The following is a 14964-nucleotide window of genomic DNA, read 5'->3' on the forward strand; positions in this document are numbered from 1 at the left end:
TCTTTGAATGCACTGGACACATTCCCACCTCAGGGCCTTTGCACAGGCTCTTCCTTGGTTACCCATGTGACTTATGTTCTCACCACTTCAAGTTTTTATTTACATGTCTCCCACTCAGAGGCCTACCCTAACTACCTTTCTTAAATTGCAAACCAGCCTTCTGCCCAAGAGCCCCTGATCCTTCTTACCCTGATCTTTTTTCCCCCACATGGCAGTTATCACCTACTGATGACCAAGAACGTTACTATCTACCCTGTTGTATAACTTTACATAAAAGTGTAATTTATTTACATGTTTACTTTGTTTTCTTTGTTCTCCAACTAGATTGTAAGACTCAAAAGAACAATGATTTTCATCTCTTTTGTTTCCAATGTCTAAAACATGGTCAGATTCAACAAATAAGCATTGAATTTCTGAATGAACAAATGGGAAGATACATTTTCATCAGGGACATGAAGAGCCCTAAATGCTATAATGAGTGTAGACTTGATCCTGAAGGCAAGGCCAAATGATGAAAAAGATGGATTAAAAGAACCTCAAATAGGGACCCTTGGGTGGCTTAGCCAGTTAAGCATCTGCCTTCAGCTCAGGTCCCAATCCCAGGGTCCTGGGGTCAAGTCCTACATTGGGCTCCTTGCTCAGCGAGCAGCCTGTTTCTCCCTCTGCCTGCTGCTCCCCCCACTTGTGCCCCCTCTCTCTCTGACAAATAAATAAATAAATAAATAAATAAATAAATAAATAAACGAACCTCCAATAAGTGAGAAGATTCCTGACATTGGATCTGGCAATGATTCCTTGAACAAAAAAAGGCAACAAAGGGAAAAAATAAAATTAAAACTTTTGTGCATCAAAGGACACAATCAATAGAGTGAAAAGGCAACACACAGAATAGAAATAAATATTTGCAAATCATACCTCTGATAATGGATTGAGATCCAGAATACACAAAGAGTGCCTACAACTCAACAACTAAAAACCAAACAATCTCATTTAAAAATGGGCAAAGGATTTGAATGGACATTTCACCAAAGAAGATTTATAAATGACCAATAAACACATGAAAAGATACTCAACATCATTGATCATTTGGGAAATGTAATCAAAATGGAAATGGAAATAGAAATCAAAACTAAAATAAGATACTACCTCACACCCCTTAAGATGACTATTATTTAAAAAACAAGAACAAAAACAAAAAACAAAATCAGAAAACAGCAAGTGTTGGGGCTCCTGGCTGGCTCAGTCAGTAGAGCATATGACTCTTGATCTCAGGGTCATGAGTTCGAGCTCCACATTGGGTGTGCACCCTACTCAATTAAAAAAAAAGAAGGAAAGAAGGAAGGAAGGAAGGAAGGAAGGAAGAAAGAAAGAAAGAAAGAAAGAAAAAGAAAGAAAGAAAGAAAGAAAGACAAAAAACTCAAAAAAGAAAACAGCAGTGTTGGCAAGTATGTTGAGAGACTGGAACTCTTCCACACAGCTGATGGGAATGTAAAATGGTGCAGCCACTGTGGAAAACAGTCTGGTTTTTCCTCAAAAAAGTGAAACATAGAGTTACCACATGATCCGGCAATTCTATTTCTGGGTATATACCTAAAAGAATTGAAAGCAGGGATTTGAACAAATATTTGTACACCCATGTTCATAACAGCATTATTGATAATAGCCAAAGGGTAGACACAACCCAAGTATTCACCAACAGATGTGTGGATAAACAAAATGAGGCATATGTGCAATGGAATATTATTCAGCCCTCAAAAGGAATGACATTCAGACACATGCCACATGGATGAACCTCAAAGACATTATGCTAAGTGAAGTAAGCCAGTCACAAAAGGACAAATCCTATATGGTTCCATTTATATGAAGTACCTAGAGTAGTCAAATTCACAGAGACAGAAAGTAGAAGGGTGGTTGTCAGGGGCTGGGGGAGGGGAAAATGGGGAATTCCTACTTAATGGGTATAGAGTTTCAGTTTAGGTAGATGACAAAAGTCCTGGATATGGATGATGGTGATAGGTGCACAACACTATGAATGCACTTAATGCCTTTGTAGACTTAAAATGGCTAAAATGGTAAATTTTATGTTATGTATATATATTATTTTTTTAAAGATTTTATTTATTTATTCGACAGAGATAGAGACAGCCAGAGAGAGAGGAAACACAAGCAGGGGGAGTGGGAGAGGAAGAAGCAGGCTCATAGTGGAGGAGCCTGATGTGGGGCTCGATCCCAGAACTCTGGGATCACGCCCTGAGCCGAAGGCAGACGCTTAACCGCTGTGCCACCCAGGTGCCCCTATGTTATGTATATTTTACCACAACAAAATACAATAATTAATTTCTTTATTTCTTTATTTTTTCTTTTATTTTTTAAAAAGATTTTATTTATTTATTTGTGAGAACGAGAGCGCAAGCACGTGAAGGGCAGAGGGAGAAAGAGACTCCCCACCAAGCAGGGAGCCTGACGCAAGACTCGATCCTGGGACTCCAGGACCATGACCTGAGCTGAAGGCAGACACCCAACTGACTGAGCCACCGAGGCATCCCAATTAATTAAAAAAAAAAAAAAAGAACTCCAAGATGATTACCAGTGAGCCCCTACCCCCATCCCCATATTGTACCAGGTTAGTGTGTGTGACCAGCAGAGTATGGCAGAGGTGATGGTACTTCATTTCTGAGATTAGGTCATAAAAGGCTGCAGCTTCCACCATCATTATTCATTGTAGAGAAAGTCAGCCGCTATTTTAGAAGTCATCCTATGGAAAGGCCACAAGGTGAGGAACTAACGCCTCCTGCTGTTCGCCATGGGAGTAAGCTTGTAAACGGATTCCTTGGGCCAGTAAGCCTTCAGGGAACTGCTCTAGCCAACTGCTTGACTGGAATCTCCTGACGCCTTGGTCCAGACCCACTCAGCTAACATCATCCCACTCAGCTAAGCCACTGCCGGATGCCTGACCCTCTGAAACTATGTGAGGTCATAAATGTCTATCATCTTCAGTTGCTAAATTTGGGGGCAATTTGTTACACAGCAGTAGGTAACTAATAAAAGGGATAAGAGGAGGCAGGACAGCCAATTTAGACGCTACTGCTGTATTCCAGTTATAAAGGGGAAAGGATCTGGACTAGGGCAGAGGCAGTGGAGTGAAGAGGATGAAACTCCTTCAACAGGACTCAGGGAGGCAGGACTTGTTACCTGATTGGATGCAGACAGGGATGGGGAGAGGGGATCCAGTAGGATGCCCAGATTTCTGACATGGTTGCCTGGAGAGACAGTGAATCCTCAGGATGTGGACTGACGCCTGATGATTCACCGCGTCTCCACCACCAACCAAGCTCTAAGCCGTCCTCCCCACAGCACCACACAGGCAACTCCAGTTCACCTGGCCTTGCCTGATGCAGGCAGAGTTTATCATTCTCTCTTCTCTGCCCCAATGCATATTTACCCACTTCCAGTGTTTTGCAATGACTGGTTTTTACTTCTATCACCTCTATTTTATTTTTATCCTTGAGGAAGAAATTTGTCTTTTCCATCTTATATCCCTTGGCCCTAGCACACAGTAAGTGCTCAATACATGTTTGATGGGAAAATGAGGGAACAAAATAATAGCTCCACTCCACCCACCAACACACTGATTGGACCACATGTTCCAAAGACAATTTCCTTACGCCAGCATGTTATACTCCTCTGTCCAGAGTGCCCTTCCCAAGATAACTAAGCGTTCCTTCTTACATTCCTGACATGGATTCTCCCAGGATTCCAGCAGCCCAGAATGATCTGCTCTAGCAATGGACCAAGGCAGCCTTTTGGACAGACAAACACGTGTAACAGATCCTGAAGAAAGGTCTGCGGGTGAGAAAGAGAGTGCATCTGACTGTCAGAAACCTACATTCCAACCAAAAAGTGGGGGTTTCTTCCTGTCCCCCTTTTTAGATTTAAAATTATAAATCCCATTGCCTAAAAGTTCAAGTACCATGAGATTTAAGGCTTATAGTTCCTTACCCCTTGTATTAGGTCTACTTCTCTTGAACAAATAATTCATTCACTCAACAATATGTAGTGAGTGCCTACTATGTGCTAGAGACATACTAGCTGAGGGCAACCTAAGAAGCTGTTCTACTTCCTTCTTTGAAAGTTTCAAAGAATATACAGAGATAGGACTATGTCACAAGGTCATTTCAGGTGCAAAACCAGCATATAAAATGTTTAATTTATGATATCATCCCAGTTTTGCCCATACATACATGTGCATCCGTGTGTCTGTATATGTGTAAATGCATGCATTTAATTGCATATGTGCAATTAATTTTTAATTAATACATATGTGTTATGGACTAAATGTTTGTGTTCCCCAAAATCCATACGTTGAAGCCCCAAATCCCCAGGGTGATGGTGTTTGGAGTGAGGTCTTTGGGAGGATGAAGTCATGAGGGTGGGGCACTCATGATGGAACTAATGGCCTTATTAAAAGAGGCCAGAATCCCACTTCTCTTTCCCAGATGAGGACCCAGCAGGAAGGCTGCCATTTGCAAACCAGACACCAGACACTGAATCTGCCAACCCCTTGACCTGGGACTTCTCAGCTTCCAGAGCTGTAGAAATAAATGTCTGCTGTTTGCCAGTCTACGGTATTTTGTTATAGCCCCCTGAGCTGACCAAGATAATAGACATCTGAGAACATAGACATTTTCTCCACAATGGCTCCGAATAGCAGACTTTTCTCCTGAAAAATGACTGTGTACCTCTTCTTTCTATACTAGAAAGCTTCTTACATACTAAATTGTTCAACATTCAGATTTAACCTTTACATTTAAACTCTTAATTAGGTTGAGACTCTCCCACTAAGTGCATGTTCCGTGTCTTCATAAGCTCGGGACTGGGAACCAGTCTTCCTAGAGCCTGACCAGCTCTCCCTCAGAAAGACAGGTAAAAAGACAAAAGAGCAAACTAACCTACAAATCCTTCCAAACCTGTGTCTGGAATTTGGGTCCTCAGACATTCCAAGTTTCCTTTTGACTCTAGCACCTCTTACCCCAAAAGCTAGCTGAAGGTATGAGGAGTCACTGGGTTGGCCAGTCTTGACATTACCACCTTTCTAGCTTTGCACACAGTCTCAGAAGCTCATACAACAGGTAACTTATGTCTGCACAGCCTAGACATGAAATCACCACTCCTTTTTCAGGCCCTCCTCTCCAGGCTGACACCAGATCCCTCACCCCACCAGTGCTACTGACATCCCCTTACTGTTCTGTGCACCATGGGACACTGGGCCACTCACCTGCCATAGAACTTCAGAGAAGAACACCAAAATTTCCTCACATCCCTGATGCTGCCATATGCTTACCCAGTCTGGTTCCCTCACTGCCTCCCTGCCACCACCACTACTACCTTCTCCTCCTTCTCCTTCTCCTTCTCCTTCTCCTTCTCCTTCTCCTTCTTCTTCTTCTTATTATTATTATCATCATTATCATTATTATCATTATTATTTTACCAGCAAAATGAGTTTATTCAGGAAGCTCCCTGCTTCTTCCACTCAGTTTAGGGATTCTTCATAGTACTAGCCAAAAGTTTCTCCTAATGCTTTGTAACCTTTTTTAATTTGTTTATTTTTATTTTATTTATTCTTATTTTTTTTAAAGATTTTATTTATTTATTTGACAGAGAGAGAGAGAGCACAAGCAGGGGGAGAGGCAGAGGCAGAGGGAGAAGCAGGATCCCTGTTGAGCAGCAAGACCGACACGGGGCTCGATCCCAGGACCCTGGGATCATGACATGAGCCGAAGACAGACACTTAACCCACTGAGCCACCCAGGTGCCCCTATTTATTTATTTTTAGATGCCCTCTTTATTTATTTTTTTAAGTAAATTCTACCCCTAATGTGGGGCTCAAACTCACAACCCCAAGAGAGTCACATGCTGTACTGACGGAGCCAGCCATGTGCCCTTGTAACCTTTTAAAGCAGAATGCCTGGCCTACATTTTGTAGGCCTCCCAGGCTGAGGCCCTCTGGTTGGGAAGACAGACAGAACACTACCTGGGGCCTGTAGGATGTGGATGGCCCTTCTCAGAACCCAGGCCCCTTATGTATTTGGATGAACTTAAATCCTTTGTGGACCCCACTGGAAACTGTAGGGCTGCCCAACTCTCTGGCCTTTGTGAGTTCTGTGGTTAAGAAGGTCTAGGGGTCTCTCTGCCCCCTGGTAGCCAGGCTAACTGTATGAGCAGAGTCGGTATGAGCACTGGGGCTTCCTAGCCGTCTTCTCTACATCTGGCTTCTCAGGACCACCAACTCCAACAATCCCAGGCTTCTCACCATTGCAGCCATCCTGACCCCATCCGGGGTTCTTGGTGAGCCTCGCCTCTCTGGCAACATTTTATTGACACCATATAGAGTTATTGCCCAATTTGATTGCTTTTTTATTTAAGTAATCTTTACACCCAATGTGGGGCTCGAACTCACCACCCCAAGATTAAGAGTCACATGCTCTCCTGACTGGGCCAGCCAGGTGCTCCCAATTTGATTGTTAAAAAAAAAGGAAAAAGGAAAAGGTCTCTAGTTTCTAAACATGTTCCCTTTTGTATGCTACACACGTGGGGCAGCACCCCCTCGCCCCACCCCAGCAACCTTACTAAGAGCAAAAGCAATGGCTGGGCCATTGCCTGTTACTGGAGTTTCGGGCTGAGACAAATTATTGTTATTACCAGGTTATAAACCCTAAAAAAAATGCCATAATAGAAATGCTAACAGCTCATTAACTATAATGAGTGCCATTGCATAGGACGCGTTCCGGCAGAGGGATGGCAACAGTGTTAACTGGTCTTTCAGCAGCTGGAAGACCAGGCAGGAAGTTCCCTCATGTCGGACCGACCACTCTGCGGTTGTGCGTGACTCCTCCTGGTTCCCAGATCAGGCCAGGCAAAACCCAGTTTATTTCCACGACCTGACTCGTACCTTGGGAGCATTTGCAGGACAGCTGACAAAGAGGGGAAGTCAGCCACCAGCATCAGCAGACGTGAGATCATTAGGCTCAGACATCGGTCGGCAGGCAGGGCCTGTTATCGCAAACAAGCTGTTTGCTCGCAGTTTGAATCTATTTCTGGAAACTGTTTACCTAAATGAAATTACTTATCCACTGGGGCATGGTTCAAAGCTCAAAAGATAAGTGCAGTCGGCTGCTAAAAAGATGCAGGCCTGGGAAAACAAGGGGAAAAGAACAAAGTTAGATTAATCCTAGGAAAAAAACTCAATGCCGTAAAAATTACCTGGCATTCTTTGAGACCGTCAATTAATTTGAATTCCAAAAGTTCAAAGCCACTATTTAAGGGAACTAATTAATAGCTAATATTCTCCCCAGAGTGATCTAGAAGGTTTGTGAGAGCCGGTGCACGCAGGGGCTGACTGTTCTGTCTCGCATTGGTCGATCAGGTAACACCGGACTGCGTCCCTGGAGCACAAGTCTGGGAATTCCCATGCCTGGAATATTAATGACACTTAGTATGTCCTACTCAGACCCCTCCTAAACTTCAGCTACTATTTCTCAGGGCCTTTGGCTCCCTGAGGTCACCTTTGAATTATGCTCTGTTGAAAACTGGACCCTAAGGTCCAAATTAGAATCTAATCTTATAGATTCTATTAAATCGTTGTTCTCACCAGCTACTCTGGGGGAAAGTTCTTATTTGACTTTTTAACCTTAGGTGCAGAGTGTTGAGTTCATCTTGTGCCTCGGTTTATGACACATCATTATCACCGGTCCACACCTGTTCCCTCTCTTTAATTTTTGTAAATTCCCTTTTGATCTCTCTGCTCACCCCTCTCCTCCTCTCCTCCCACCCACAGGCAGCGAGCCTAAGCTATTTAGTGTTTATTTTGTTTGCTTAGATATTGGGATATTGTTGTTTGGTGTCCATATATTTTTCTTTTTGCTCCTAATCCTCTTACCCAGATTTTCAGTCTGGTCTTTGTCCATTTGCATTTTCATTGTTTGCACATTTGAAGTGATCTCAGAGATAGGGTCTTTGTGTTCTAATTTTTTTACTTTTTCTATCATGGGACTTTTTTTCTAGTCTTTGATCGTCTTTTTTTTTTTCTTATCGCCCTGCACCCCCAACAGGTGATCCCTGCTAACAGCATGGGCATCATCTGTCCCCACACATTTCTCCAGGGTCATTCAAACCCCTGAGCTAGTGAACACGTGTGTGTGTGTGTGCGTGTGTGTGTGTGAGAGAGAGAGAGAGAGAGAGAGAGAGATCTACTTTAATGAAAAGGGATTAAAAATCCATCTTTCTGCAGGTTGCTTTTCTCCTTTAAGAATATGTTGTGGTCATCTTTCCAGGTTAGTAGATGCAGCTATAATGCATTCTTTTTAATAGTTGCATAATAGTTCATGGTAGAGGTGTTCAATGATTCATTCAACCATTCCTTACTGATGGGCATTTCAGTTGTGCTCAGTTTTTTACAACTACAAACAAAGCTGCAAGGAATATTTGTGTGCATGAATCCATACATAGGGCTGCTTTTATTTCTACAGGGTTGATTCCTGGGAATGTGCATGTGTTTTTACTTATATAAATGGTATTGGGTTATATACCACATTCTTTTTCTTACTTTTTTCCTATGCTCTGTGTTTTTGAGATCTATCAGTGTGTAATTTGCAGGCCTACTCTGTTGATTCTAACAGCTGCCTAATTCTCCATGGTAAGCCCCCCTTTCCCTTTAGCTATCACTCTCCAGCTGATTGAACATAACAGCAGCACAACGTAGAAGTACTTCTAAAACACTACTGAGAAATTAATAGAAAAGAAATAATTCCAGCTTTTTCAAACTCTTAATACGTTTGACTTTGTAAAATTGTTTTGACCAACCAGGGGCACAGAGAGCAAGGGGAGATTGCAAGGGTCTGGGGGTGGTTCTCATTTGATAAGAATCTATTTATCAGGCACTTTATAAAAGTCCTATTTAGAGGTGATATTTTACCCACTGATCGGATGAGGAAACCGAGGGATAGAGAGGTTAAGTGCCTCACAGGAGGTAGGGCTGGGATTCAAAGGCACATCTATGGAGCTCCAGAGCCGCAGCCCCTCCCACTACTCCTTGTGAGTTTCAACCCAGATAACTTCTTGCGTTTTAGACCCGTAGTGGCAAAGGAGGGTCGGGGGAGGCGCATAATGTACCATAAGACTTTCCATCTGCAGTTTTATCCAAGGATTCAGAGAACACTGAAAATTGACATTTTCCCAACCAAAATTAATGGTTTTAAAATAATTTTCCAAGAAACTCTAAAAGTCTTGCACATGTATAGAGCTTTTGTGGGAAGACGCTAGTGGTAGCAGGAACAACGTGATCGGGGCTGAATTCAGAGCTCTCCTGGATGGGTCAAGAGGCAGGCCTAACTAGCAGAAGAGAAGGCATCGGGGAGTCCTGTCAAACAGGGTCAGATTGTCAGGCTACTGCAGAGCGGGGAGGGCTATGAAGTGAAGGCTCCCGAACGTGAGCAGATTTCTGCCTCGGGTCCTGGACTGTCACGGGGTTTCTGCCTGACACTGAGCTTTCTCTTCCCAAACACATGGGACTGAATTGGTAACATGCTGTGGTCAGTGTGTGTAAAGAGTCTAAAGGATGAGACGATTACAGGAAGGGAAGCAAAGACTGTTGATTGTTTGCCTAATTTTCTACCCCAGGATCTAAAGTCAAAACAGAGGATCTGTGATCACTTGAATTTTTTCAAGTGAACTGAGGCCCAGCACCTCATCAGCTCGGGTTGCTGGATCATCGTCCTAGTGACACACGTGTCCACAGCCGCGGTCAGTGACAGTTGCAGTAGAATTGGCAGGGTGCGCTCTGTATGGAGTGTGATGCTGGTGAGAAGATGGCAGGTAGGAAAGAAGGAAGCATGCAAGAGCGCTCGAAGATTTCTTCCTTCACCGGTGAGGTGATGATGAAATCAGAAAGTCAGAAAGAACAAAGCTGAAGTTTAGAAAATGAATTTAGGGGCACCTGGCCCAGTCGGTAGAGCATCTGACTCTTGATCTCAGGGTTGTGAGCTCGAGCCCCATGTTGGGTGTAGAGATTACAAAAAAATAATAATAATAAGGAAAAAGAAAAGAAAATGAATTTAGGATTGAGCTTGAAGTACCACTGGCCATTCAGCTAGATATCCTGCAGCCACCCAGGAGAGCCTTCTGGGCTGAGATAGCCCAGGAGAAAAAGGTGTGCAGGTCAGAGACCAGGCTGAAATGCTAGGGAAATCCATCTGAGGGGAGAACTGCTTCTGGACCTCTGCAAACACCACCCGCCCTTCCGGGAATACCCTTTCTGTTCTCTCAGCCTGGATCTCTGAAAATCCAGCCCACACAACACCTCAGTCTGGACCGTTTGCTAAACCCCAGCCTGCGTCAGGTTCTCCATAGGCCCCTCATCACGGTCACGGTCACACTACGTTGCAATTCTGTAACAACCTGTGATCCTACCGTGTGTAGGGTCAGGGATGTGGTCCATTATCTCTGTGCGGAATGGACAAGGCACAGTATAAATATTGGCGATGTGAGCGAAGAAGACAGAGAAGGAGCTGTCTGAAAAAGGAACACAATCAGGAGAGACTAGTTTTGTGGAATCCAAAAGGAGTAACTTCCAAGGAAGATGATTAAACCATATAAAATGCAGCGACAGAATGAAGGAGAACAAGAAGGAGCGATGGAGTGGGAATCAGGTGGTCTGTGGTCTTGAACGAGGCCTGTGTGCATGGGGTTGGGGTCCTGGGGTTGGAAGATGGCAGTGGGCTCAGCATGCGCTTTGGGGACAGTAGATAGTAATGGCTAAGGACAAGTAGGAGATGAGGAGGTGACAGGAAATACTCTGTTAGGAGGTAAAGGGAAAGCGGTGAAGAATATAGCTGCACGTGAGTCATCATTAAAAGAAAGGAATCTTTCCTCGAGGACAAGGAATGGTTTACTTGTTTATAGGGTGGTAAAGCCGATGAAGAAAGAGAGAGACTGAGAGGAAACAGGCAATACATGAGCAAGAATAAATACAACTGGGGGGCTCAAGATTTTAGAGAAGGCAGGTGCTAGACCGGCTTACTGTTTGGCAAAAATTCCCACAGGTGGAGTTAATTTTCCTGCCCCGTCAACTTTTGGGGCACGATTTGCTTTGACCGGTGGAATGTGGAGACAATGACTATGTACCAGCTCCCGACGGAGGAGGAGCTCCTTAAGAGGCCTGGATGGACTTGCTCTCTTTGCACTCCTGCGCTCTGCCGTGAGAACAGCGGGCCCAGGCAGGAGGCGCCTCATCAGCCTGGGACCTCAAAGAGAGAAGAGCACAGACCTGACCAGACCTGCCGCCTGGAGCCACGCCCAGCTCAGCCCAGGACCGTGAAAGAGAAACTGTGGCTCTAGCAGTAGGCACCAGGATTGCAGGCTTGTTACCACAGCAAAAGCCAACTGACAGACTGCAGAAAGGAGTCATGTGTCTCGGAAGGGTCCAGGGCCCCTGCTTTCTCAGCAACAGGAGGGGAAACCGAGATGGACGAATAGACGAAAACAGATATGTCTACAAGTGGAAGGAAGGGAAACTGAGGAACTTCTCACCTGACGCTCTTTTCCAGGCTCAGCCCAGCTCAGCTGAGGCCATCTGGGGAGGGTGGTGCAGAACAGCACTGTGGCATGGAGCGGGGAGCAGCGGAGTAGAAGGGCTGTAGCGGAGAGCAGGAGAGGGGGCCAGACTGGAAGCAGGAGAGGAACGTCCAATGTCATAGGGCGCTCCACTGAGCCCAGGCTCACAAGCACACCAATGCATCAGACAAGAGGATGAGAAGTAAAGGGTCCCTCTCCTGATGGCTTCAAAAATGGAGCAGAAGGAAAATGTGGGAGGAAGTTTCCTAAGTTCAAAATTAGAAGCCAAACTGTCAAAGTATCCTTTATGCTGTGTCAGGGACATATCTCTGAGAGTGAGGTCAACGTCATGGGCCTCCTAATATTGGGCACCACTAATGACAATGAAGAAGAAGAACTTGGCCATAAATGGCAACTTCCCCTTCCTCCTTGCTTGTCACTGTCTCTGCTATTGCTCCAAGCCACCTGAGTGTAACTGCCAGCCTGAAAGCAGTACAGCGACACGAGGACCATGGTCCAGGTCCCCAGGCCTCAAGTTAGAACCCATGTCCGACCACTTCCTTACTGTCTCTCTGAACTTTGTGGCAAACTTTCGAGACTTACTGCAAGATCTTTCAAGTTGCTGCTACAGTTTTTATACTAGCATAAGCACCCAGGCAGTCTAGAAATGCCAAAAATTGCTCAATGGCAAGAGTAGTTAAGAAAAGAAGAAATAAAGATTTCTTATGATACCATATGATGTCCCTAAAAGATATCTCTTTGGTTATCTATCCAGAGAACCTTGTTTTCTCTTTCTTTCTTTCTTTCTTTCTTTCTTTCTTTCTTTCTTTCTTTCTTTCTTTCTTCTTTCTTTTTCTTTCTTTTTGCAAAGTTAGTGTAGCTTGATGGCAAAAACAACAACAATAACAAAAAAAACTAGAGGGGCACCTGGGTGGCACAGCGGTTAAGCAACTGCCTTCAGCTCAGGGCGTGATCCCGGCGTTATGGGATCGAGCCCCACATCAGGCTCTTCCGCTATGAGCCTGCTTCTTCCTCTCCCACTCCCTGCTTGTGTTCCCTCTCTCGCTGGCTGTCTCTATCTCTGTTGAATAAATAAATAAAATCTTAAAAAAAAAAAAAAACTAGAAAGCAGATGGGGTGCCTGGGTGGCTTAGTCCGTTAAGTGTCTGACTCTTGATTTCAACTCAGGTCATGATCTTAGGATCGTGAGACTGAGCCCCAAATTGGGCTCTGTGTTCAGTGCAGAGTCTGTCTCCCTCTGCCCCTCTCCCTGCCCGGGTTCTCCCTGCCCCCTTCTCCCTGTCTTTCAAATAAATAAAATCTTAAAAACAAACAAATAAATGAACAAAAAACCATAAAGCAGAGCTTGGCCAGAGACCAAGCAGTGTGGTAACTGAGAACATAAACTCTGGGGCCAAGAGCCTGGGTTTGAATCCAGGATCTGCCAAACTGTGTAACTTTAAACAAGTTGCTTGATCATACTGTGATTAATAATAAATCCTATTCCCACACCGTGACATAGTAATCCCTCAATACATCTTATCTCTGCCACTTACCAGCTGTGACCTTGGCAAGTTACTCAATTTCTCTGTGCAACAATTTTTGCCTCCGTATAATGTGGATAATAATAGTACCCACTTCATAGAGTTGTTATGAGATGTAAGTGAGTTAATACACACAAAACAAAACAGTGCCTGGTACACAGTAAATGCCACAAAAGTGATAGCTATGATTTTCCTTCTTTTTAATTTATGGGCAAGCTAGCAATGCACTTATCAAAAAATCTCTGTTATTTCCCCAGTGATCCCAACCATTTCAAACCTAACCTCTTAAGAGAACAAAGAATTTTAGGCCTCTATACTGTCCTAAAATGTAACTCACAGATAAAATAACCAATCTATACACATAATTTCAGAAAAATATACAATGTTCCAATTGTATCATAAAAGGTTTATAACAAAATAAAGTACATTTTAACGTTAAAATGCTGAGCAGCACAACTACTTTAGAAGACATAATGAGTCAGATGCTTGCCCCTACTTAAACTGAGTAAGTTTGGATTTAAGAGAATATAAGAAGTGGCACCTGTCTTGCTCAGTTGGTAGAGCTTGTGACTCTTGATCTCAGGGTTATGAGTTCAAGCCCCATGCTGGGCATAGAGCTTACTTGAAAAAAAAAAAAGAGAGAGAGAGAGCATAAGAAGCCAATCCATACGAGAAACATGTGATGGTGAAGAAGCAGAGGTATAGATGACACTAGATAAAATCTAATGTTTGAACAAATGGTAACAGATAAAACTTACTTATCTATGCTGGGAGAAAGACAGACATGGGGCACCTCGGTGGCTCAGTCAGTTAAGCAAGCGTCTGCTTAACCCTTAAACCCTGGAGCCCCAGGATCAAGCCCCATGTCGGTCTTCAAGAAAGAAAGAAAGAAAGAGAGAAAGAAAGAGAGAAAGAAAGAAAGAGAAAGAAAGAAGAAAGAAAGAAAGAAAGAAGAAAGAAAGAAAGAAAGAAAGAAAGAAAGAAGAAAGAAAGAAAGAAAGAAAGAAAGAAAGAAAGAAAGAAAGAAAAAGAACAAAAGTCATGATCCTATATAGAGGAGGAAAAGCATGCCCAGACAAATTTCAGACCATCCAAGTAGAGATAAGGAGCTAGTAATGATATTCTTGCAAATGAATAGGACCTAGTTTATAGGCTCAGCACCAAGTAATCACTTCTGTGATTAAGGACATGGTCCAGGTCCCTTTGCCTCAAGTTACCGGTAGAACCCGTGTCCGACCACTTCCTTACTCTCTCTCTGAACTTTGTAGCAAACTTTCAAGACTTACTGCAAGATGGAGCACGGAAGCGACAAAGTATCGTAGCAAGCATGTGCCTTTTGTGAAATCCCACCCCGTGTTGAAACTTACATTCAGTGCCTAGGGCTTAAGAATCCTCTGTGTGACAGTAGCATGGAAAAACGAAGATGAGAGCCTACAGGAAAGTGGTGTGAGACTTCCAGGCACAGTATCACGGAAAGACTGAGAAGAAAAAAAAAAAGAAGCTACCTCGTTATTAATAAATTATTTCATTATGAAATTTTCACATTATAGGTTTCTTACCATTGGACAACACCCCCCCAAGAAATGTAATATATAGCATGGCAATAAAATGAAATATTTTAAAACAAGTTATTAATAAAGTCCAGTGCAATCCCTAAAATTCATGTGTCTCCACTAATTTAATCATTGGGTTGGAAGAATGTTTGAGGGAATCACGATTCTTTTTTTTTTTTTTTAATTATAGATTCCGATGTAAAGTTCGATGCTTCATTAGTTGCGTATAACACCCAGTGCACCATGCAATATGTGCCCTT

The 14964-nt window shown here is 43.5% G+C and overlaps 1 long non-coding RNA gene across 1 annotated transcript in view; it reads right to left on the reverse strand.

Moving 5' to 3' along the window:
- Nucleotides 1–6449: 6449 nt before the first annotated feature.
- Nucleotides 6450–14964, reverse strand: part of LOC117803448 — an 18337-nt gene continuing 9822 nt past the window's right edge. Inside the window, exons 2-3 of the long non-coding RNA XR_004627329.1 lie at nt 14519–14629; nt 6450–7189 (exon numbers count right to left, since the gene is read on the reverse strand). This is a non-coding gene — a long non-coding RNA (uncharacterized LOC117803448). The remainder of the gene's footprint in view (nt 7190–14518; nt 14630–14964) is intronic.

Source organism: Ailuropoda melanoleuca, chromosome 8 (assembly GCF_002007445.2).
Source record: "Ailuropoda melanoleuca isolate Jingjing chromosome 8, ASM200744v2, whole genome shotgun sequence".
Classification (NCBI taxonomy): Eukaryota; Metazoa; Chordata; class Mammalia; order Carnivora; family Ursidae; genus Ailuropoda; species Ailuropoda melanoleuca.